This window comes from Rattus norvegicus, chromosome 1 (genome assembly GCF_021556685.1).
Source record: "Rattus norvegicus strain SHRSP/BbbUtx chromosome 1, alternate assembly SHRSP_T2T, whole genome shotgun sequence".
In the NCBI taxonomy this organism is placed as follows: Eukaryota; Metazoa; Chordata; class Mammalia; order Rodentia; family Muridae; genus Rattus; species Rattus norvegicus.
Window position 1 is genome coordinate 81359746 of NC_141534.1, and position 23338 is coordinate 81383083.

Consider the following 23338-nt stretch of genomic DNA (forward strand, 5'->3'; position numbering starts at 1 on the left):
TCACTGTAAAGCTATCTTCTAGCCAAAATACTTGTGTTGGGTCTTATGGGAAGCTACTAAAGTTACACAGAGAGATGATGGGAGGCAGTTATGGAGACCCTAGAGGGAACCTGGCCACCGTGAAATCATCACTCAGACCTTCACTAAGAATTTAGGTCACACTCAGTCTCTGGCGTGACCTAAAACAAACATCCCTAGGCTGCTGTTCAAGTGTCCCTTTGGTGTAGAGGAGGGCTAATCTTTGCCCCTGGAATGCCCAGTAGTGTTTCTGTCTGACTGAGGAGGGCGTTGGATGGAAAAGAGTAAGAGTTGACCTCCCTATCCCTTCCCTGCATTTGGTTGAGGATAGCAGAGAAGGGCTAGCATGAGAAGTAATGGTGATTGTGTTGGTGCTGACTATGATGGTCCTGGTGATATAGATGGTAGTCATAGAGATGGCAGAATTGTGATGGTGGTGGTGATAATGGTCATAATGATGGTGAACCTAATGCAGCTCCTGATGATGATGGTGGTGGTGGTGATAATGATGATGGTGATGAGGCAGATGACAAGATTCTCCATGGTATTGATAATAGTGGCTGAAGAGGGGGTGGTGATGTTGCTGGTGATACTAGCGATGGTAATGATGGTGATAGTGATTGATGGTGATGTGATGATGATGATGATGATGATGATGATGATCATGACGACGGTGTCAGTAATGTTCGTGGTGGTGATAGTGATGGTGACCAGAATGCTAGTGGTGACAATAATGATGCTTGTGATACTGGCAGCGATGGTGGCGATGATAATGACAATAACAAGTAGAAGTAAGAAGTTGGATGGACTTGTACCCCCTACCATCCCAACCAAATGGTCTGCATGGAGCTTAGAAAAGGCGAAGACTCTGAGATGAGCAGCTGGAGGCATTTTAACCGACTTGAAGTGACTTCTGAATCTGAAGTCTTTATTTCCCTATCTATAAAAGCGAGAAGATAAATGTTTTGTGTCAGTTTAAAAACAAGTGAGGGCCAGAGAAGGTAAGTAGTGGCACCTCAACTTCTAGGACCAAACGCTGCAACGAGAAACCGTAATCTGGCACAGATTCACAGATGCACAGACACACACAGAGAGAAAGGAGGGAGAGGGCAAGAGATGGAGAGAGAGGTTGGGAATTTGAACTGATTGCCTCTCTGTCTGCTCCTACACTCTATTTGTCTCCATCTCTCTGCCTCCTGCATGTGTGGTTTGGTCCCAGAAGGCAGCCTCTTTGAGGAATTGCTTCAGTTGGTATTGACTAAACTCAAGACGCATGTCCTATTACATCAAGATGTGTGGTACTGTCTGATACAGGTCTATTGGCTTGACCTGCATCTGGCATTGCTCTGTTTCTTTCACCTGGATATGGAAATATGGTCCTTGTTTGTTTTTAGAGTCCCCAGCTGGGGACACTATTCCCAAATAACCTCAGGTCCCACAGGCATTAATTGAAGCAGCGTGTAAAGAAGCTGGTTCTGGACACATGGTGATGCCATTTAGTTTCAGCCAGGGTTGCCATATGGGAAGAGGAACCCAGCCTTACCAGATGTTCCAAATTTCCAAACAAGACTGAAATCTGGATATTTTTAAAGCAAAATCCCTCAGCTTTTAAATGTTAAAGTGAATTCAAATTTAAAAAAATGACTGTGTGGGCCAAATAAAACCCGTCTGTGGGTTGGAATTGGCTGGTCTGCAAGCTCTGGTCTATCCAGACACTGTGCCTCACTGGCATGCAAGGGGCAAGCAGACGAAGGGGGCGCATGGTGACGCTGAGGCAGAGAAATGTGAGAGAGGCTCAGGAGGGGTAGTAATGTACCTTCTCTAGGGAGCCCTCGTACCTGGCCCTTCCTGACGGAAGGTGAGAGCAGGTCTCTGCTGAGAGACTATAAGAGCCTTACTGGTTAGCCAGGCAGGTGAACATCCCTGGAAATATCACCACGTTCAGCTTCCCACTTCTAGCACATAGTAGGTTCTCACTAAATGTAATCAGCTATGTTCATTGTCCTGCATGCCTCATACACAATACAGGTCTCCGCTCTGTTCCAGGTACTGCTTTTTGTTCTAAAAACAAGCAACACACTCTCTTATTGATAATAGCTACCCATGTTCATGCAGTAAGTAAGGCAAAGAGGAAATATAGTTTATGACTTTAGGAAAAAGGAAATATTTAAGTGAGGGTATCCCTGAGAAGCCTACACATCTGTATTTACTACTGCACTATGCACAATTGTCAAGTTACAGAATCAGCCAGGATATCTGTCAGCAGATGAATGGATTTTTTAAAAAAAGTGTTATGTATACATACAATGGAATTTTGTGCAGCAGTAAGGAAGAATGAATCATTATTTGCAAGAAATTAGATGGAACTGGACATCCTCATGTTAAGTGAAATAAGCCAGATTTATAAGGGCAAATATTGCATGTTTTCTGTCATATGTGGAATTAGATCATATATATTGTAGTGTACAATGCATAAGTACTATTAATAATTAAAATAAGTAAATATTCTATTTGAGTATGTAATGGGAAGAAATGATTGCTTCTTGATATAAAAAACACTTAGGAAATGGCTCTTCCTGAGAATAGGTGACCTTCCAGCATATAGTTGTGACTGACAGCTTAGATGTCACAGCTGAGCTACCTGGTGTGAGTCCAGATGGTAGAGTTGCTAATTATATGTGCTAATATGACTGGGTTGGGGGATACATGGATTATTAGTACAACTTTGTTTCTTTATCCACATTTGGTATGTCTGAGAGCAGTTGTTAGAGACTAGATTTCAGTCCCATCTCACAGATGCAAGTTTCTTGCCTCTCCCCTATCTATTGAGGATTAGAAAAGGGTAAATTCACCATACCTGTAACATTCTCTTCTTCTGGTGTAGGACACTTGAACACCTGATTCTCTGGCCTTTAGACACAAGGTAAAGCCAACCTATTGCTTCTCTGGGTCATTTTAGTTTCCATAATTGTTTGAGCCAATTCCCATCATAAACTTAATTCAATATATATTTGTATCTGTGTGTCCATCTATGTGTATGTATACGTGTATGTGTGCATGCATGTATGTATGTGTCTGTCTGTCTGTCTGTCTGCCTGCCTGCCTGCCTGCCTGCCTGCCTGCCTGCTTGTCTGCTTGTGGTGCACTGAATGAGAAATGCCTGCTTCCTTTCCCCCAGACTCATGGACTTGAACATTTGGTCCCACGTTAGTGGCAGAGGTTATGGAGCCTTTAGAAGGAGGTACTTTGCTTGAGGAAGTATGTCACTAGGGATGGACTTTGAGAGTTTAAGCCTCATGAAACTTTCAGGTTGTTTTCTGTGTTTCATGCTTGCAGTTGAAATGTAATCTCTCAGCTTTAAGCTCCAGTCTCCTGCTGTCATAACCCCCATCCCCACCCAACATTACAGCTTCTCTCTTTAGAATCCTAAGTTCAAATAAAAAGTTAACCAATACAGAACTTGGTACCAGTAGTGTGGTCAGTCTGTCCACCTATCTGTCTCTCTCTGTCTGTCTGTCTGTCTGTCTGTCTGTCTGTCCGTCCGTCCATCCATCTATCCATCCATCCATTCCTGTGTATACTTACTCATCCATCTATCACTCGTCCATCCATTTGCACTGTTTCTCTGCAGAACTCCTACCTTGGTCTGGCAAGTCTACTCTTAGGTACTTGTTTATTCAGGAAAAATGAAGACATCCATCCACAATAAAAACTATGAAAGAACATCCATACAGCTATAGTAATCTAGGGATAGAAACAGTCTGAATATCTATCCACAGAGGATGGCAGAGATTCCATACCTAGAACTACTAAAGGTCCAAGAATCTGTGGCTACATAGGTCATAGGCCCCAGGGGAGAACCAATAATGTTCTCCAAAATGAACATAATATTAAAACATTGACTTATTACTGTATCCCATAGATCAGATACTCTCTCAGTTCTCATTAGAGAAGCTTCTCCTTCCAGGAGATAGCAATTAACATAGAAACCCTCAACTGGCCACTATATAGAGAACAAAATGCTCTGGGGTTGTCTGCCCTAGACTGGATGTTCACATCACATCCGACCTTCCAAGGTTCAGGGATCTGTTCAGAAGAGGTAGACAGATGGTAAGAGCCAGAAATGGTGGGTAACTTCAAGTAAACAGTATTTCCCAGACATAACAGGTCAGATAAACTTATGACTTTATGGAGATGTGACATTAAGAACAAAACTCATTCAAGCTCCAGCTAAAGTACCAGTGTAGAGGAGGAAAGGTTAGCACATAATGCCACCACTAATTGAGGAGCTATTGACATTTTATAGCTGCTAGCAGAGGGAGTGTCCCTTTTTAAAACATTATGTGACCCCTGTGACCAAATGCTGTAACAAGCCTCAATCCTAAGACTAGTTGGGCAACAAAGAGTGGTAGGAGCTTGGTCTCAAAGAAAGAATGGTAGGAGCTTGGTCCCAAAGAATGGGCTGAACATGTTGACTCCCTTCTAAAATAAACATTCCAGGAAAGGAAAAATAAAAAGAAAAAAACATTAAAGTTGAGAAACTTGACATATGCTCCCTCAGCCAATGACCAAGGCTAGTGGTACCAGCCATGAGGATAATGACTCCATGTCTGTGGTTGGATGAATGATAAATGTCCTCCATAGTCATGGACGTTGGAAAACTTGGCTCCCAGTTTGGTGGCTCTGTTGAGGGACACTTAGCTCTGATGGAGGAAACAATCAGTGGGTAAGCTAGGGAAGCATGGTGGCCGATCTTTAATCTCAGGTCTTGGGAGGCAGAGACAGGGGAATTTGTGCCGCTAGGTGGCTAGCAAACTCTTCAAGCCCTGCATTCAGCAAGAGATTCTGCCTCAGTGAATAAACAGAAGAGAGATATAGGAAGACAATTGTTATCAACTCTGACCTCCACATAAAATTGTTATCAACTTCTGACCTCCACATGTATGTGTACCTTTATGCACAAGAATCCTCACATATGCGAACATGCATACGTACATTCATGTATAGATGTCTACACATAGGCACACTACACACACACACACACACACACACACACACACACACACACACACACACACACACAGTGGAGCGTACCCCAAATGAGGAACATTTTACAAAATCCTTCACCAGTGCTCTCAAAGTTGTCAAGGTTACTAAAACAATGAAAGCCTGTGAAACTGCCAAGGCCAAGAGGAGACCAAGGAGATAGGAGGGACAAATGTAACAGAATCTTGGGACAGAAGTGACATTAAGTCAAAGCAAAGGGAATCTTAGTACACTGTGAATACAATCGAGGACAATGTGACCATGTTGCTCATTAGCTGTGACAAGGTATCTTAGGAATGTGAGATGATAACTGGAGGGAATCTGGGAAAGATGTTTAGGAATTCTACAGTTGGTAACCTACCTAGGCAACTGAACAATGTTAATACTAATATTAATAATCTGATATATTTCTAAAATTAAAATATTCTTTAAAAAGCAGCCTTAATTAAAAAAAACACAATAGAAGAATTTTAAATATGAGGTCTTGCATTAGTGCAAGGGCTCAGATAATAAGGCGATTGTCAATGTAGGGGGATGCTGGAGCCGTGGGGCAGGAGAGTGTGAGTGGGGGAGCACCCTCATAGGGGCAAAGTGGCTGGGGATAGGGCAAATGTGGAAAGGTGTGTGTGTGTGTGTGTGTGTGTGTGTGTGTGTGTGTGTGTGTAGTGGTGACCAGGAAAGGGGATATCATTTGAGATGTGAATGGAATCATTAATCAAATGAATGGAACGATTAACAATAATAAAAAATAAATAGGGTTGGGGATTTAGCTCAGCAGTAATGCGCTTGCCTAGCAAGCGCAAAGTCCTGGGTTCAGTCTTCGGCTCCGAAAAAAAAAATGCAAAAAAAAAAAAAATAAACAAAGAAAGCTATAAAAAGATTCAAAAAGGGATTGCTACCAAGTCTAATGATTCCTGGAACCCACATGGTGGAAGGAGAGAGCTGACTTCAACGCCCCCCCCCAACATGTGCACAATAAATAAACAAACAAGCAAACAAATGTTGCAAATATCTTCAAAAATGAAGTTGAGGGATCCCTGTGTAAGCAAAAACACTTTACCTTTCTCATCTATCTTCATGCACTCTATGTGTCTGAGCCTTCCTTTTTGTTTTATTTATTCTAAATGTGTATGATTATTTTGGCTTTCTGTATGACTGCAAAAATGTATGTGCCTGGTGCCCTCAGAAGCCAGATTACAACCCCTGGAACTGGAGGTACAGATAGTTGTGAAACACTATATATGCTGGGAGCTGAACCCAGGGCCTCTGGAAGGGCAGCCAGTGCCTTTAAACATTGAGTCATTTCTCTATCCCCCACCACACACATGTTTTTTGTGACAGGGTCTCCTTATGTAGTCCTGGCTAGCTTAGAACTTGCTATGTAGACCAGGCTGTTCTCGAATTCACAGAGATCTGTTTGTCTCTGGCTCCCAAGTGCTGTAGTTAAACATATGTGGCATTCTGCCTAGCTGAGGCCCAGTTTTATCCTTCCTTCCTTCCCTCCTTCCCTCCTTCCTTTTTACTCCTCCTCTTCCTCTTTCTTCTTGTCCTCATCTCCCTTTTCACCCCTGGGTCAAAATCTACAGAATTCCTTCTCTATTTTATTGTTGTCTGATGGTTGGAATTTCAGTGGCCTTATCATCAAGCCTCTTATGAAAATGGCTAATTATGAATTGGCTCAAAGTTGCATCTCTTAACCCAGTGGAAGGCTGAATGAGACCCTCACAGGACAAAGGAGGGGCCAGAGCACAGACTGTCCTGTTCTGTCCCCTTATTCTCTCCCTTTCTCCACTGCTCCAATTTCTGATGTCAAGACAAGGAATATGGGGTGCTCTGACTGGTGCTGGTTCACTTTGGCTGTTCTCTCCCACATCTTGCCAGGAAAGCAGCTGGAATCTTTGTCTGGTGAAACACTTGGGAAGTCCTCTTCTCTTTTGATCAGTCTTCTAAGAATGAGTCCTTTCCTTAGTGCCAGCTACTGTTGACAGCAAGGCAAAACCAGAACCCTTACTTCCAAAACACACTCCTTTCTCCAAAGGGAATAAGCGATAGGTTATTACAGAGCCCAAAATGCATAGTGTTGGCATTCCTTCTATGCTCTGCCCAACAGTTACCTAGCAACAGCCAGGTAGGAAGGGACTGTTTGGCCTCTTCTTCCTCTTTTTCCTCTCTCTCTCTCTCTCTCTCTCTCTCTCTCTCTCTCTCTCTCTCTCTCTCTCTTTCTCTCTCTCTTTCTCTCCTCCCCTCTCCCCTCTCCCTCTCCCTCCCTGCCCCTCATCAAAGCCATGTTCTACTGTGGAATTAGTTTCATTAGATTTTATTACTTATAGAAAACCAGCCATAAATCATTGCCAAACACATTGCTGCAGGCCACAGATAAGTGAATTATGGTAAAATGGGGGAAACAAAGGGACTCTGGCTAACTTGAGTGTGGAGTATGGTTCTCACAAGCTGTACCCTTCCCCCCATTCCCTCTGCCTTGCTTAAAATCATTACATTATATTCCTAAAACTAGCCCCCTATTTTCTTATGTGGCCACTTCCTCTTCCTGAGACTGACTACCAAGGTCCAGCTATCTAAGAATTGAAGTCCAGCAATCAAAAGTTCACTTTGGCTCACCTAATAAACATGCCCAACTAAAATCAAACACCACATCCACACATGGGATTTCCCCTTGTACCTTTATAAAATGACATTTTCCTATGGGCCACGTCTGTTTCCTCTCTATCTGGAGGCAGGCCTTTGTCCCACTTCAGGACAAATACTCCTGCCCCCTCTGCTTTGTTTCCTTTCTCTTCTCCCTCAACTCTATCTCTTATCTTTGTCTCTTATCCTCCTGACCCATCCCTCTGAGGCAAATAAATCTCCTTTGTGCTGAGAGCTTGGTCTTGGGGGTCTTGAGCCAATACTTTTCCTTGCAGGAAAACCCTGCTACAGGTTTCTGTTGCTATCTGACACCATTCCGAGCTTTTAGGTTGGTGGAAGTTGGTGGTGTACTAAGAATACATTTTAAGGGTTTTTATTTTCCTAGGATCTTTTAATAGGCAGCTCTCATTCCTCATATTCCTTCATGAAACCCTTAATAATACATTTCCTCTACCTGGGATCCTAGTTCTGATACCAGCTGGATATCAAATAATTCAATTCATTTCTGATGATAACATTGGAAGGTTTGATAGTCACAGTATGTTAGGTCAGACACGGGGGTGGCCAGTGGATTGCTTTCAAAGGGAATAAAAATAGTCTGAGGTAATTGGGCTCTGGGGTTCTGGTTTGAAGCATTTTAATCTACACTCTTCAAGTTCAGTCCTTTGGCCTTGTAGAATCTTTAACAGAGCTGCAGCTCCTGTCTTTTCTCTCCTTTCTCTGTCTTCCTCCCCCTCACCTCCAGCTCACACTGTTTTGATGTCCTCCATCCAAAGATCACCAGGAAAGCAGCTCTGTTGTGTGTTACTTCACATGGGAATCTTTTGGGTCATCCAGAATAGAGAGTGCAGACAGTGGGGAGGAAAGGGTCCATCCAAATACACCCTGGTAAACTAATAATGCACATGCTAGAGATACTTACAGGAGCATGGTTAAGGGGCACTCATAGGAGCATAGGCAACTTGGGCAGCTGTGTCACTGCAAAGCCGATTTCAGCATGGGTGATGTTGCTTGCATAAATCCTACATTCCTGGAGATCCCTGATATCTTCCAGACAGTTCAACTGACTATTTTCCTCAACCCCATCATTTTTCTTGCTTCTATTGGAACCTCTGACTAGGGTGAGGGTGGGGGCTAAAAGTCTTTCTTGTAAGTTTTTTGTGGGTTTCACGAGCTTCCTACCTCCCTGTAGAAAAACTATTTCAGTTTGGAGGTTAACAGCTAAGTGACTCTGGGGTCAATCAGATTGAGTAAATTGCTCCAAAGCTCTGGGAGAAACCACATTATGGTATTAGAAGTCAGAGGATAATTCACATGAAGTAAAAGTGTGTTTTAGCTGATGTATGTCTACCACCCAAAATTCCTATTGAACCAGTAGACCCAGTATGTCAGATGTGGTTGTATCTTTAAAGGAGATGACTGGAGAAAATGAGGTCACAAGGGTGGGCTCTAACACAACTGGAATTCTTGTCAAAAGAGATTAAGGACCAGTGAGATGGCTCATCATGTAAAGGTGCTTTCTGCCATGCCTGAGGACCTGAGTTCTGACCTTGGGACCCACAAGGTTTAAGGAGAGAACATGCTCCCACATGTCTTCTGACTTATACATGCATGCTATGGCATGCGTATAGTATACATAAAAAGTTAACGAGTGTCAAAATAAATAGGGCCTAGAGAGAGGGAGAGCACAGCAGTTGAAAAGGCTGGCTGCTTCTCCTACAGGACCTGGGTTCCATTTCTAGCACCTCTATTAAGTGTCTTACACTTGACTGCAACTCCAGCTTCCAGGGAGCCAACACTTCTGGCCTTCAGGCACCAGCATACACATGCACGCATGCACACACACACACACACACACACCCAAAGGGGGGGATAAAAATAAAAATAAAAGTCTTTCCGTTGGAGAGAGGGGCCTTCGATGGAACAAGGAAAGCAAAGGGAAAGTGATGCAATTACATTTTAGTAAAAATTATACAGAGCAGGAGAATTGGCTCAGTGGTTAAAAGCTTTTTCTTCTTCTCTTTCTTTCTCTCTCTCTCTCTTTCTTTCTTTCTTTCTTTCTTTTCTTTTTCTTTTTTCCTTTTTCTTTTTTTTTTCTTTTGCTCTTGTACAGAATTTGGGTTCAATTCCCAGCACGAATGTAGTGGCTTGCAAGTATCTGTAACTCTGGTCTCAAAGAATCAATGCCCTCTTCTGACTGCTTCTGACTGTTTAGGCAAGGTAGTTATACACCTACATGTAGGCAAAACACACATATACAAAACTCCCACATCTGCATGGCTGGGATGAAGGCCAGTGGACAGAGTGCTAGCTTAGCATGCACAAGGCCTTGGGTTTAACATCTAGTACTTTATAAATCCGGCACGTTGCTGTATACCAATAACGCCAGAACATGGGTGGCAGAAGCAGGGGAAACAGAAATGCAAGGTCGTGCTTAGCTTTACTGTCAGTTCAAGGCCAACTGGGCTACATAAGACTATGTCAAGGAGGAATAAAAGGAAAGCAGGAAGAAAGAAAGCATCATGGGACATGGATTTACTCGGTATGCTGGCTGGGTTTACGTTCATTGCCATAAGCCAAAAGTCATCTGAGAGGAGGGAACTTCAGTTAAGTTAAATGACTCTGATTCCTACCAGAGGGGCATTTAGAAACTGAAGTAGCCACTTCTCCACGCCAGGCATGGCTTCCAGAGCAGGGAGGGGCCATCAATCCACCCTTTAAAATATTCAACCCTAAATTTGTCTTGACTACAGGATGTGCAAGGATAAGGATGGAACAGAGACTGAAAGAACAGCCAACCAATGAGCTTCCAGCTTGAGGCCCACCCTATGTGAGACAACCAATTCCTGACACTATTAGTGACACTCAGCCACATTGCAGACAGGAACAAAGGGTAACTGTCAGGTTTGTAAGGGTGAAGCCTAAGAGGCTTCATCCATCCAGCCACCCACAGCCAAACATCAGGCGGAGCTTGGGGAATCTTGTGGAAGAGCGGAGGATAGAAGTAAAGAAACCAGAGGGGTCAAGAACACCACAAGAAAACCCACTGAGTCAACTAACTTGGGACTGTGGGGGGTCACAGAGACTGGGCCACCAACAAGGGAGCAGGTAGGAGCTGGACCTAGACCCCCTACATATTTGTAGCAAGTGTGCAGCTTGGTCTTCATATAGATCCCCTAAGCAGAGTTGGGGCTCTCTCCGTCTTTTTTTCTGCCATTGGATCCCCTTCTCTTTACCTAGACTGCCTGGTTGGGCCTCAGGGAATGCACACTGGGACTAGATGCCCCAGGCTGAGGTAGAACCTACAGGCTTCCCCATCTTTTCAGAGGAGAAGGGGCAGTGGGAGGAAGGATTTGTAAGGGTGGGGAGGAAAGGTAGAAGGAGGGCAGTGATGAAGATGTAAAGTGAATAAAAAGTTAAAATTAACAAAAAAAGGGAACAAAAGAAAAAGAAGAAAAAATTCCTTTAGAAGATGGGGCAGAAGGTATTTTCTTTTTTTTTTTTTTTCTTTTCTTTTTTTTTTTTTTTTTCAGAGCTGGGGACTGAACCCAGGGCTTTGCGCTTGCTAGGCAAGCGCTCTACCACTGAGCTAAATCCCCAACCCCAGAAGGTATTTTCTTAATTTGTGATTGATGGTGGAGGATGCTGGAGGTTCCAACCCTGGGATGTGGTTCTATAAGAAAGCAGCAGACTGGGCAAGCCTTCCCCCATTGTCATGGTGTTTCATCACGGCAATAGTAATGCAGACTAAGATGTTGGGGTTATTATTTTTATTTTTTAAAATTTTATTGTTTTATTGTAAAAACCTTACAAATAGAAATATATATCATGCAAAGTTTACACAGCTCAGTGAAACTACACAGCTAAAAGTTGCCATTAGAAATAGAGGCTGTGGGGGCTGGGGATTTAGCTCACCTAGGAAGCGCAAGGCCCTGGGTTTGGTCCCCAGCTCCGAAAAAAGAACCAAAAAAAAAAAAAAAAAAAAAAGAAATAGAGGCTGTGGAACTTCATACTGGATTTCACACTTTTCACTGTTGAATATATTTCTATGCCCTTATCCACCACTGCAAACTAAAAGTCTGTAAGAGAGTTAGAAGCTGAAAATAAGGCAGCAGGCTAGCTCTAGCTGGACACTGGGTGTGTGTGATTTGGTGTGTTAATACATCTACTTTATAAGAGGGCAGACATGCCAGGCAAAGAAATCATCACTTGACTGGAGAAGAAACTGTCTGGGATTTTGAATCCATCTTAAGTGACATCTGTATTAGTTATTTTTGCATTCCCATTACCAAAATACCTGGCAGAAACAACACAAGTTAGAGAAACTATCCTGGCTTGGTATCAGAGGGTTTCAGTTCATCATGGTAGGGAAGACATGGTGGGGGGTGGGTGAGGGGGGTGGAGTCAGTTCTTGGTGGCTGGAGCACGTGGCAGAAGCAGTGCCACAGGGAGACCAGGAACCAGAGAGAAAGTAGGAATCAGGTACAACCTTGAAGGGTTTGCACCTAGTGACCGACTTCATCAGTTAGACCTCACCTAAAGATTCCACAGCTTCCCTAAACAGTGCCACCACCAGGAGATAAGCTTTTACAAGAGCAGGTCTGAGCTGGAGACCTGGGTTGTGGGTGTGGGTGTGGGTGGGGATTTTAAGTTCAACTCAGAAAAGCATCCTGTGGGGTTGTTAGACTCCTGGGGAGGCTGCCATGATTTGTGTATCCCTCCCTCCCTCCCTCCCTCCCTCCCTCCCTCCCTCCCTCCCTCCCTCCCTCCCTCCCTCCCTCCCTCCCTTCCTCCCTCCCTCCCTTCCTTTTCTTCTGTTTCATCAAATCAGTTTTAAGTAGTCCACTCTGGCCTCCCTCAAGCTTGCTATATGGCAGAGTGACCTTACACTTTTAATCCTCTTGCCTCTACCTCCTGAGTTCTGGTATTACAGGTCTATATCACCACATGCAATTTTATGCTGTGATGGGGTTCAAACCCAGGGCTCTGTTCATACCAGGTGAGTGCCCTAACAGTTGAGTTACATCCTCAGCTCCTGTGGAAGGCAGCATCCCAAAAAGATGCCACCCCTAAGTCTTGCTTTCCCTCTTCCTCAGATGTGATCTTGTGGCTATTCTAGGCTTGGAAGATTGCAAAGACTGTCATCTCCAGGCTTGGGCAAGAATATTTGTCTCTGTAGCTCTATCTATCTTTGTCTAATCATCTGCAGCAACATCACAGGCAACAAAGGAGTGGCATCTGCAAGTGAGAAAGAAAGCTTGGATGGTGTCAGGACTCTGGCTAGGAGGAGTTCTACTGTTCCCTGAACCTCTCTCCTCTAAGGTACTTCTTTTTCCTGTGGATGATGCGCTAGCTCTTGCTGTCCTGCTTTGACCCTCTCTGCTCTTGTTTACTGTACCTTTCCTTGGGCCAATCTCTCCCTCAGGCAGCCTTCTGGCTGTTCTCATTTTTAGGTAGCTTTCTCACTGCCAGACACAGATCCAACTTTGAGCCCTCTGTGATCCCTGCAAAGGTGGCTTGGCCCAGTGTTCACAATGGCACCCTTCCCATCCCAAACCTCTGGGATGCACATCCTTATTTTCTCATTTCATGCAGGCGTCAGAATGTTTAAGAATATAGATATGATGAAATCAACAGATAAGAAGAGAACAGCCATTGAAAGGGTAGCTTTCAGTAGACTTAGCGACATGCAGTGTCACACATAACTGTATGGGGAAGCACAAGACTGATCAGAAGGTACTGGCAATAGGGGACTTGGTAAGCAAGAGGCATTATTGTATTTTGTGAAAATCAAGTTTAGGATTAGTTAATGTTGAATAGTTTGGGTGGCTCTGAGGACAAGAGTGCCATTAATGCCTGGCACCTTTTTTTGGAGTGCTGATTGATTGGTCATTTCTCCACCGCTAGTGAAATGAGCCAATTCAAGCCAGATTAGATTATATTAAAGGCAGATTTATTGGGAAGCTGCACTCAAGAGAGTTCAGTGGCCCCAGGAGGCCAGGGAGGTCTGGTGTGGGGGTGGAGGGGGAAAAGGGTGTGCACATACAGACACAGACACACACAGACACAGACACACAGAGAGAGGGAGAGGGAGAGGATTATATAAGGAAGAGCCTCTGGGGGAAGGACAGCCCAACCCCTGGGCTGAAAAGTTCCAGGTTGGGGGAAGGGTATGCCAGCTAAGGACTGAGGGATGCTAGGAGAATTTGGAGGCCAGGTCTGTTTTGATATGTAAACTAAGCCCCAGAGTCCTAAACCTTGGTGACAGAGAAAAATCACCCAGAGCATGACAGACCCAACAGAGAAGTGGGTAGATGCTTTGTGTGTGTGTGTGTGTGTGTGTGTGTGTGTGTGTGTGTGTGTGTGTTGGAGGGTGGGTTCTAGACTGTGTAGTCTGTATAGGGAAACTAAAATCATATTAGCTAGGTTTACTTAAGAGCAATGGTTTTCAACCCAATGTTTCAACCCTTTAATCCAGTTCATGTTGTGGTGACCACAACTATAAAATTATTTTCCTTGCTATTTCATAACTGTAATTCTTCTACTGTTATGAATTATAATGAAAAATCTGATATGCAGGATATCTGATATGTGACCTCTGTGAAAGGATCTTTAATCCCCCAAAGGGGCTACAACCCACACCTTGTAAACAGATGACTTAGAGGAACACAAATGACAGATTGTTTTGGTTGTTGCTGTTGTTTTGTTTTGAAACAGGGCCCAAGAATGGATATTATATAGGGGGTTTATTAGATTGGTTTATTCAATATGGACAGGGTAGTTCAATAATGGCTGTCTGGACACTAGAAAGGGTGAGATCCATTAGCCTAGTCCACCTCAGCTCTCTTAATCTCGTGTTGAAGGCCACTGACCTTCACTCCACAGGTCACAGCAAATGACCTGCCTCAGACAGGCAAGTCTCTTAGTTGAGCCCAGGTCCAATCAAGTTGACCACCAGATTAAACCTCACAATAGATGAGTTGTTTGACATGTCTAGAAAGTTAGTCCTCTTCAGAGTTTTTGAGACCACAAGATGTCAGAGCACAAACAAACAAAAACATATGGACTGAAAGTACATGATTCACATGCAAAGCCTGTTAGTCAGGAATCCATTGGTGTTGAAGGGAGATGTTTACCTTGCTATCGTAAATCTTTCTGCAAGGTATTATTAGGTTTGCAGTAATTTGTTGCATCGATTATCTCTAAGAAATCCATAAGCAACCCTTCATAGGATTTTAGCCTCCAAGATACTTTGTTCATTATTGCCTTTTTTTTGTTTGTTTGTTTTTTGTTTTTGTTTTTGTCACAACACTGGCATGCTGAATACTGGCATCTAGTGGTACTTATCTAAAATGGCAGTCAATGTCCTTTGAAACAGGGCAGCCTGCTTACTCTTGGAATGTTTCAGCCTCAGATAGGAACATTTGAGAAACACTACTTCCAGGAGTTCTCTGGGATCCTTCCTCTTGGAACTGTAGAAGAAACAGCTAGACTGCACTGTTTCCATATGGTCCTAGAAATCTACTTCCTTTTTTGCTTTATTTTTAGTTAATAGGTTTTTTTTTTTTTTGACAATTTCATACATGTGTATACTACATTAAGGTTGCTGTGACTCTCATCTACTCTCTCTGATGTCCCTCCCATCCTTCAACTCTTGTTCTTCCACTCATGCCTTTGGTTTTCTTTGGAGACTCAAACTTAACCAGTGCTTGCACCATCTGCTTGGAAAGTATCCACTGGAACCTGGTAGATTCACCAGTAGGTTCAGAACTAAAGACGATGACTCCCTCTCTGCCAGAATTTATCAATATCTAATAACTCATGAGAGAGGATGTGAAATCTCTAAACACAGTGCCAACCTGTCAGGCAAGATTAGTCCTATTGTGTAATAGAAGCATGACTGTTATTGGGATAACCCATCATTCTCTGATTAGATTTGGGATCTGCTACATAGGAGGGAATCCATGCTTGGCACTGCAAATCTGGTCAGAAACACTCAGCTAGGGAACTCATGGGCTCTCTGAGGACACTTCATACTGTTGCTTGGCTAGGTTGACACAGCCTCAAACTACCTTCTAAATATATTCATACACATAGATAATTTTTACTTAATGAAGAAATTTTTGATTTCAGTTTTCTAAAAGCAGAAACTCATACTGTATAAAGTGCTGAGAGTAATTGACAGTTGAGTGTTTATCTCTCAACAAGATTTTTATATCTTGTTGCCTTGGGCTTTGGGAACATTACAGATGAGGAGGAAGAAAGAATGTAAGGGCCAGAAGCTGTGGAGAGACAGGCCATGACATACCATCTTCTGGTTATGATGTAGACAATGTAATCCTGAGCTTCTTGTAGATTCTATCACCTGCACTGGGTCTGCACAAGACTAGGCTTGTCAATAGACAGTTGCAGAAAGGGAAGAGTCTCTCAGGACCTTCATGTTTAACTTTCCTGACACACTGTAGGCTGCTGCAAAGGACTACCTTACATCTGGCTTCCCTGGAAGTGGGTAAAATGGATGGTGAAATTCTAGAATGATCTGAAAGTTGTCAGAACTGCAGATATGTGGCTATATTAATTCTCACATAGTGTGGAGAACAAGAAATGGAGAGATAGATAGATAGATAGATAGATAGATAGATGGATGGATGGATAGATAGATATATCTAGTTCTAGTGTATTTCCCATCACATAGGATGCTAATGCCATCACAGAAGCTTCATTCTCATGATTTTTATCTAAAACCAACCACCCAAAAAGGCTTATAAATGCCATTTAGTTCAGGGTTGGAATTCATAATATAAATGTTTTTATTTTTTCCACAGGAGAGCATGAATACAGTTCCCCAATATCACCAAATATGCAGTTGAGTTTCCTGAATTTGGGCAAATTGTAGGGGCAAGAATATCCAGATGTTCTGGATGTGGTAGATAAGCCTCACCCTGGGAAAACAACCTTTGTGATCCTGGTATCTCCTCTTCTAGCTAAGTATCCTGATACAAATTTTAGGAATAAAATTTAGAAGAGTCACTCTGTTTCCTGCTGTTGACTCCGATGTGGTGGCTGTGGGTTGGGAGCACCACACAACCATCCCCACTTGACCATACATGTGAGAGGAGAGATAGAATATGAATATGGAGGTCTGACCAGGGACAAAATGAGGGATCTGCTTTATTTGGAATAACCAGGAGAAGTATTTAAAACATTTTTAATTAAAACTTATTTAACTGTATGGTTGTTTTGCTTGTATGTATGAATGTGTACCATGTGTATGTAGTGTCCACAAGGCCAGAAGAGAGCATCAGATCGAGTGAGACCAGAGTTGCAGACTGTGAGCTGCTACATGGGTGCTGGGAACTGAACCCAGGTCCTCTGAAAGAGTAACATGTGCACCTAATCACTGAGCCATCTCTCAGGGTATTTTGAGGTCTCCAGGAGAGGTATTTTAAGGTAGCAACACAAGGTTGCACAGCAAGCATGAGAAGCACCTATGGCTAGTGGGTGCCAGGCAGATATCTCAGCAAATGCAAAGGCCATGCACAAGGCTGAAGACTGAGGACATTTTGGAGAGAGCAGGTGGGAGTGAGCTGGAGAATTGTTAAAGTCTGGGTCTGGGAGCAGGCAGGGTGAACTCTGCAGTTGTCAGATGTATGGTGGTAGAGAGTTCAGATTTTATTTCCAGTCAAAAGAAGCTACTGGGGGATTCCAAGCACAGCAGTAAGGTTCTGAATGGAACTTGGCAAGAAATGTGTGTGGGCCTTGATGCTGCAGATGCATTCGCTCCAGCAGGTGAGATAAAATTAAATCATTTTATTTATAGTATGACAGGCATGGAGCGATGTGCCACCAACTAAGAAAAAGGCAGCAGAACCTAGCAACTCTTGTATTTTAAAATGCATATTCTGTCTGTCTTTCTCCACTCTCTGTTTTGCTTTCCCTTGTAGGCTCATTGAGGAATACAATGAAATCATTTTTAAAGATGTGGTGTGCTGGACTTGATGGCACATGCCTTTAATCTCAGTCCTTGAGAGACAGGCAGGTGGATGTCTGTTAGTTCAAGACCAACCTAGTATTATATCAAGGTCAAGGACAGCCAGGGCTACATAGAGAGACCTTGCTTGCCTCAAACACACATGCACACATGCATGTACACCAAAACAAACAAACAAACAAAAGCAAAAACAAAACTGAATAGCAAAAACAAAACCAACCAACCAAAAACAATAAAAGAGAGAAATGAAAAGAAAAAAAGAAAACAAAGAAAGGAAAAAAGGAACATTGGTTAGAAGCTCATAGAGTGAGAGAAAGCCCCACAAGATGATTTGAGCAAGAAAGGGATGGGAAAACCCAAGTCCCTTTGCTAGTGGATGTTTGCAAGTAGTGTCCTCAGTGCCAGCCAGCCAGTGCCAGTCTTAGGTTAGGACTTTATGCACATTTCTTTGCTAGCATTACTGCCTCCTAAATTGTTCATGACCAGAGAGATGGCTCAATGGGTAAAAAAGCTTTGCAAACTTAAAGGCTGAAGTTGTGTGCCCAGAACCCATGTAAAAAAGGCAGGTGCTGGATCATCAACCAGGTAGCATACACCAGCTGAGATGAGGCCTCCAACACATAAACAGCAGAGGACTCCTGGGTCTGGGTTCAGTCATTGAAGATGCACCTAACCCTCAAGAGACTGGAGGCCCCAGGAAGTTGAGAGGTCTGTTGGGGTGGGTGGGGTGGGACATTCTTGTGGAGACTGGGGGTGGTGGGGAGGAAGTATGGGATGTGGAACAGTTGAGGAGTGGACTGGGAGGGGAATAAAATCTGGAATGTAAAAGTAAATAAAATTTAAAAGACAGATGCTGTGGTAGGATGCATGTGAAATCCTATTACTCTTATAGCAAGATGAGAGAGAGGCAGTTATGAGTTTGAGGCTAGCCTAGTCTCCAAGACAGCCAGAACTATATACAGAGACTCTTATCTCAAAACACAGAAAGAAGAAACACTTTAAAGGAAAACAGGCAGCTTGAGAAATGGCTCAGCAGCTAGGAGCACTGGGTGCTCCTCTAGAGGACCCAGGTTCAATTCTATCATGTAGAACCTTATGAACCAGGTAGGCTGGAATACACAGCATCGGGGAAACAAGAGCAAGTGTGCCTCAACAAGGTGGAAACAGAACCAACTCCTGAAAATCACCCTCTGATCTCTACAAACACATATACACATTATTGTAATTGTGTCTCTGTGTTTGATATGGTGGCCAGAAGACAACCTCCAGTGTTGGTTCTTGCCTTCTACCTCGTTTGAGATGGGGTCTTTTTGTTTGCTGCTCTGTACACCAGGTTAGCTGTCTCACAAGCTTCCAGGAGTTCTTTTGTTTCCATCTCCTATCTTACTGTAGGTGTGCTTGGATCTCAGACCCATGCTACCTTCTCCAGCTTATGTGGGTTCTAGAGATTTGAACTCATGTTCTCACTCTTGCGAGGTAGGAGCATCTCCCCAAGCCCACAAAATGATCTGTGGCCTAAATAATTAATTCCCTTCTACTTCTTTCCCCTGTTAATCTGCTTTCTGATCCTTGAATTTGCCTTCTGGGTGTTTCATATGGATTGGAGTCATGTTAACAATGTCCTATGAAGTCTACTTTCTAGTCATAGAGCAAAAATATTTTCAGGGATCCCCTAGTAATAGTGAAATGTGTAGGTTAGTTTTTGTCAACTTGACACAAACTATAGTCACCTGGGAAGAGGGAACTGCAACAAAGGAATTGCCCCCCCCCCATCAGACTGGTCTGTGGGCATGTCTCTTAGGGTATTTTTCTTGATTGATGAATGATGTGTGAAGGGAGGGCCATTCCTGTGCAGGTGGGTCTTGGGTGTATATAAACACAATCTGAGCCAGCCAGTAAGTGTTCCTCTATGGTCTCTGCTTCAGCTCCTGTCCCCCAATCCCTGGGGTTCTCACTTTAGTGTCTTCCCTGGCTTCCCTCCATGTTGGACTTCCATTTGTAAACCAAAGACGTCCTTTCCTTCCCAAGTTGTTTTTGGTCAGCATTTTATCACACCAACGGAGAAGCAGACTAAAACAGGGACATATTAGTCCTCACTTTTTTTATGCGACTGGGTAATGATCTATTGTGTGTGTTTCACTATTCTTATTTTTTCTGCCATGATGGTTGTCTTAGGTAGGGTTTCATTGCTGTGAAGAGACACCATGACCATTCAATCTTATAAAGGAAAACATGTAATGGGGCCGGCTTACAGAGGTTTAGTTCATTATCATCATCACAGGAAACCAGGCAGAGTACAGACATGGTGCTGGAGGAGGAGCTGAAAGTTCTACATCTTGATCTGAAGGTAGTGGGAGGAGACTGTGTCTCATACCGGGTGTAGCTTGAGCATGTATGACCTCAAAGCCTACATCCACAGTGACAAACTTCCTCCAACAAGGCCACACCTACTCCCACAAGATTACACCTCCTAATAGTGCCTCTTTCTATAGTCAAGCATTCACATACATGAGTTTACGGGGGGTATTCCTATCAACCCTCCACAGTGGTCATATTTTTTTCAGATGCTGCTACCATTATTATGACTTCTGGGGTATCTCCTAGGGATATGGGCCTTCCAAATGAAGAGGGAGAGGAAGGAAGAGGAAAAAGAATAAGAAGGAAAAGGAAAAGGAGAACCAGAGGACCAAGAGAAGGAGGAGGAAGAGAAGGAGAAGGAAGAGGAGGAGGAGAGGAGAAGGGTGGGGTGGGAGACTAAGTCTATTTGTGGAACCTGAGTATGAGTTTAAGCTTGATTCCCTCTCAGTGCATTTGTGGCTTGGCTGCACAAACACATCAGCTTTCATTCTAGTGAAATGAGTTAATGGCTCTTCCACAGACACTCATCATAGACCAACCCTCTTGACCTTCACACCCATCCTATGAGTCAGACACAGTCATTACTACCATTCTGTGCTCAAGAAAACAGATGTTCAGAGAAGGTGATCCATCTGGCCACCATTACCCAAATAAGGGATAGTAGAGCTGGGATTTGAGGGCCAGATGCATAGACCTACAGCTAAATCCTCTAATTCTTGGGCTCCACAAGGAAGTTGGAAAATTATTAGAAGCAACCCATCAGTGGTTGAAAGTGTAAGCAAAATGTGGAATAACATGCAATGGAATATTATTCAGTCCAGCCTGGTGGTATAGATCTGTTAGTACAACTTTTCAGAAGATTGACACAGGAGAGAATACAAGTTCAAAACCAGCTTGAGCTCCAGAGTAATCTAAAGATCTTCCTAGGAAATTTAGTGAAACCCTGTCTCAAAACAAAAGAAAAGGGGGTCAGAGATGTATCTCAGTGGTAAAGCACTTGCCTAGAATGCCCTAGTGAGGATTTGGGAGTGTAGTTCAGTGATAGAGCACTTACCTAGCATATTTCAGGCCTTAGGTTCCATCCAGTATCCCACAAAAATGAATATTACTCAGCCAGAAATGGGATGAAGTATTGATACCTAGAACATGGGTGCACATGATGAGTGAGAGAATTCAGACACACAAGGTCACAGGACATATAAGTCCATGGATATCAAAATCCATGCCAATAGAAGTAGATAACTGATTTTCAGAGTAGTTGGTCAGGACTTGGAATGATTGTTTAGTGGGTCAGGGTGATGAATTTATCTTGTAGTTAGGTTACGTGTGGGTATACCCACCAATTTACACATTTTAAAATGGTCACTGGTGGGTGGGCAAGTGAGATAGCTTGGTGAGTAAAGGCATTTTATGATAAACCTGACAACCTTATGTCAGTTCTTGAAACCCACTGTCTCACTCAAGTTGTCTTCTGACACTCACATACAATGTTTCCCTGAACCCTGCCCCACTATATAATAAGTTGATATTAAAGAAAAATTTAAAATAGTCATATTAGCACCACATTTTGTGAATTTGGTCTAAAAAAATCCCCCCAAAACAAACCAAAACAAAATAACCCTATATGACTATGCATGAGAGGCATATCCAGAGAAAGGAAATTCCAATTTCTTCTCAGGACCTAAGAGTTCTAGAGCTTAGCATTCACCCAACAGAAATTCAAACAAGCATTCATACATGCAGCTGATACACAATGTTGATAGAAGGAAGCTCACACCTGGTACTGAAAATCTGTTGAGGAACATATTGAGCTCACAGGCCCTGTTACTATTATTCTGCTAACTGGATTGTACCGGCTTTTGTCAACTTATCAAAAACCTAGACATAAAACTGGCAAGAGGAGCTCTTAATTAAAAAAATAATGCTTCCATAGGATTGGTCTTTAGACAAATCTGTGGGGCATTGTCTGGGTTAATGATTGACTTGGGAGGTCTCAGATTGCTGTAGGTAGTGCCCATCCTGGGCAGGTGACCCCGACATGTATAAGAAAGCAGTATGAGTGAGCCCCGAGGAGCGAGCCAGTGAGTGATATTCCTCTACTTTCGGTTCCTGCTTTGACTTCCCTTATTGTTGGACTGATACTTAAACATAAGATTAAAATAAACCCTTTCTTCCCCAAGTTGATTTTGTTCATAGTATTTATCGCAGCAATAGAAACCCTAACTAAGACATGGGCCTAGTATCTATCAAACTGCCCTCTGCATTTCCATCTCTATGATTAGTGTGCCATTCATACCTCAGCAGAGTATAAGTGAGTGTGGACTGCTCATAAATAGGACGTCTCTATCACACTCATTCTCCAAGGACAAAGGATCATTGTCATGCAAAAGGAGATAGGCAGATTCTAAGAACCAGAGCTTAGGGAGGATGTAAGTAAAACAGTGCCTTCTGGATACAGTAGGACTGCTGTAATTTTTAACATTTATTTATTTATTTTTTACTTATTTCTTTACATCTGCTCACTACTCACTCCAAGTCCCCCCTCCCACAATCCTTCCCCATCCTCTTTCCCCTTCTTTTCTGCGTGGGTGGGACGCCCCTGGTTATCCCCCAACCATGGCATTTCAAGCCACTGTGAGGCTAGGTTCTTTCTCTCCCACTGAGGCCAGACAAGGCAGCCCAGCTAGAAGACCATATTCCATATACAGACAACAGCTTTTGGGATATTCCAATTGTTCAAGACCCACATGAAGGCCAAACTACACATCTGCTACATATGTATGGGGAGTCCTAGGTCCAGCCTGTGCATGCTTTTTGGTTGGTGGTTCAGACTCCGAGAGCCCCAAGGATGACTTAAAATACAGAACTTCAGTATGTTATGAACTAGACAGGAACAGGTGTTGCCTGTTCAAAAATCATGTAACTGACAAGTGGGAGGGGCTCACCAGTCCCCCTAACTAGCTGAGGAACTGTTGATAACTGATGGCTTCTGGGAGAAGAAGAGTCGTTTTTATTTAAAGGCATGGTTCCCTAGGCTCCAATGTATGACCCTATATGGATGAGTGTATAAGCAGCAGAAATCGCACTTTTAGGGTTACTGAAATAAAAACAAACAAACAAACAAAAAACCCAAGAGGACTCAAAGTAAGAAAGGGTGAAGGATGGATCTGAGAGGAGTTGGGGGGCGGGGAGAGGAGGTGGATCAAAGTATGTTGTATGAAAGTCTGAGATTCACAAAGGATTAAAAATATGCTATATTATAAAACCATTCAGGGTAAG

General features: G+C 43.2%; 1 protein-coding gene across 2 annotated transcripts in view; it reads left to right on the plus strand.

Annotated features, from left to right (window-relative positions):
- The window catches only part of Lair1 (leukocyte-associated immunoglobulin-like receptor 1), a 117952-nt gene that overhangs the window by 1177 nt on the left and 93437 nt on the right, over positions 1 to 23338 (plus strand). The window lies entirely within an intron of this gene.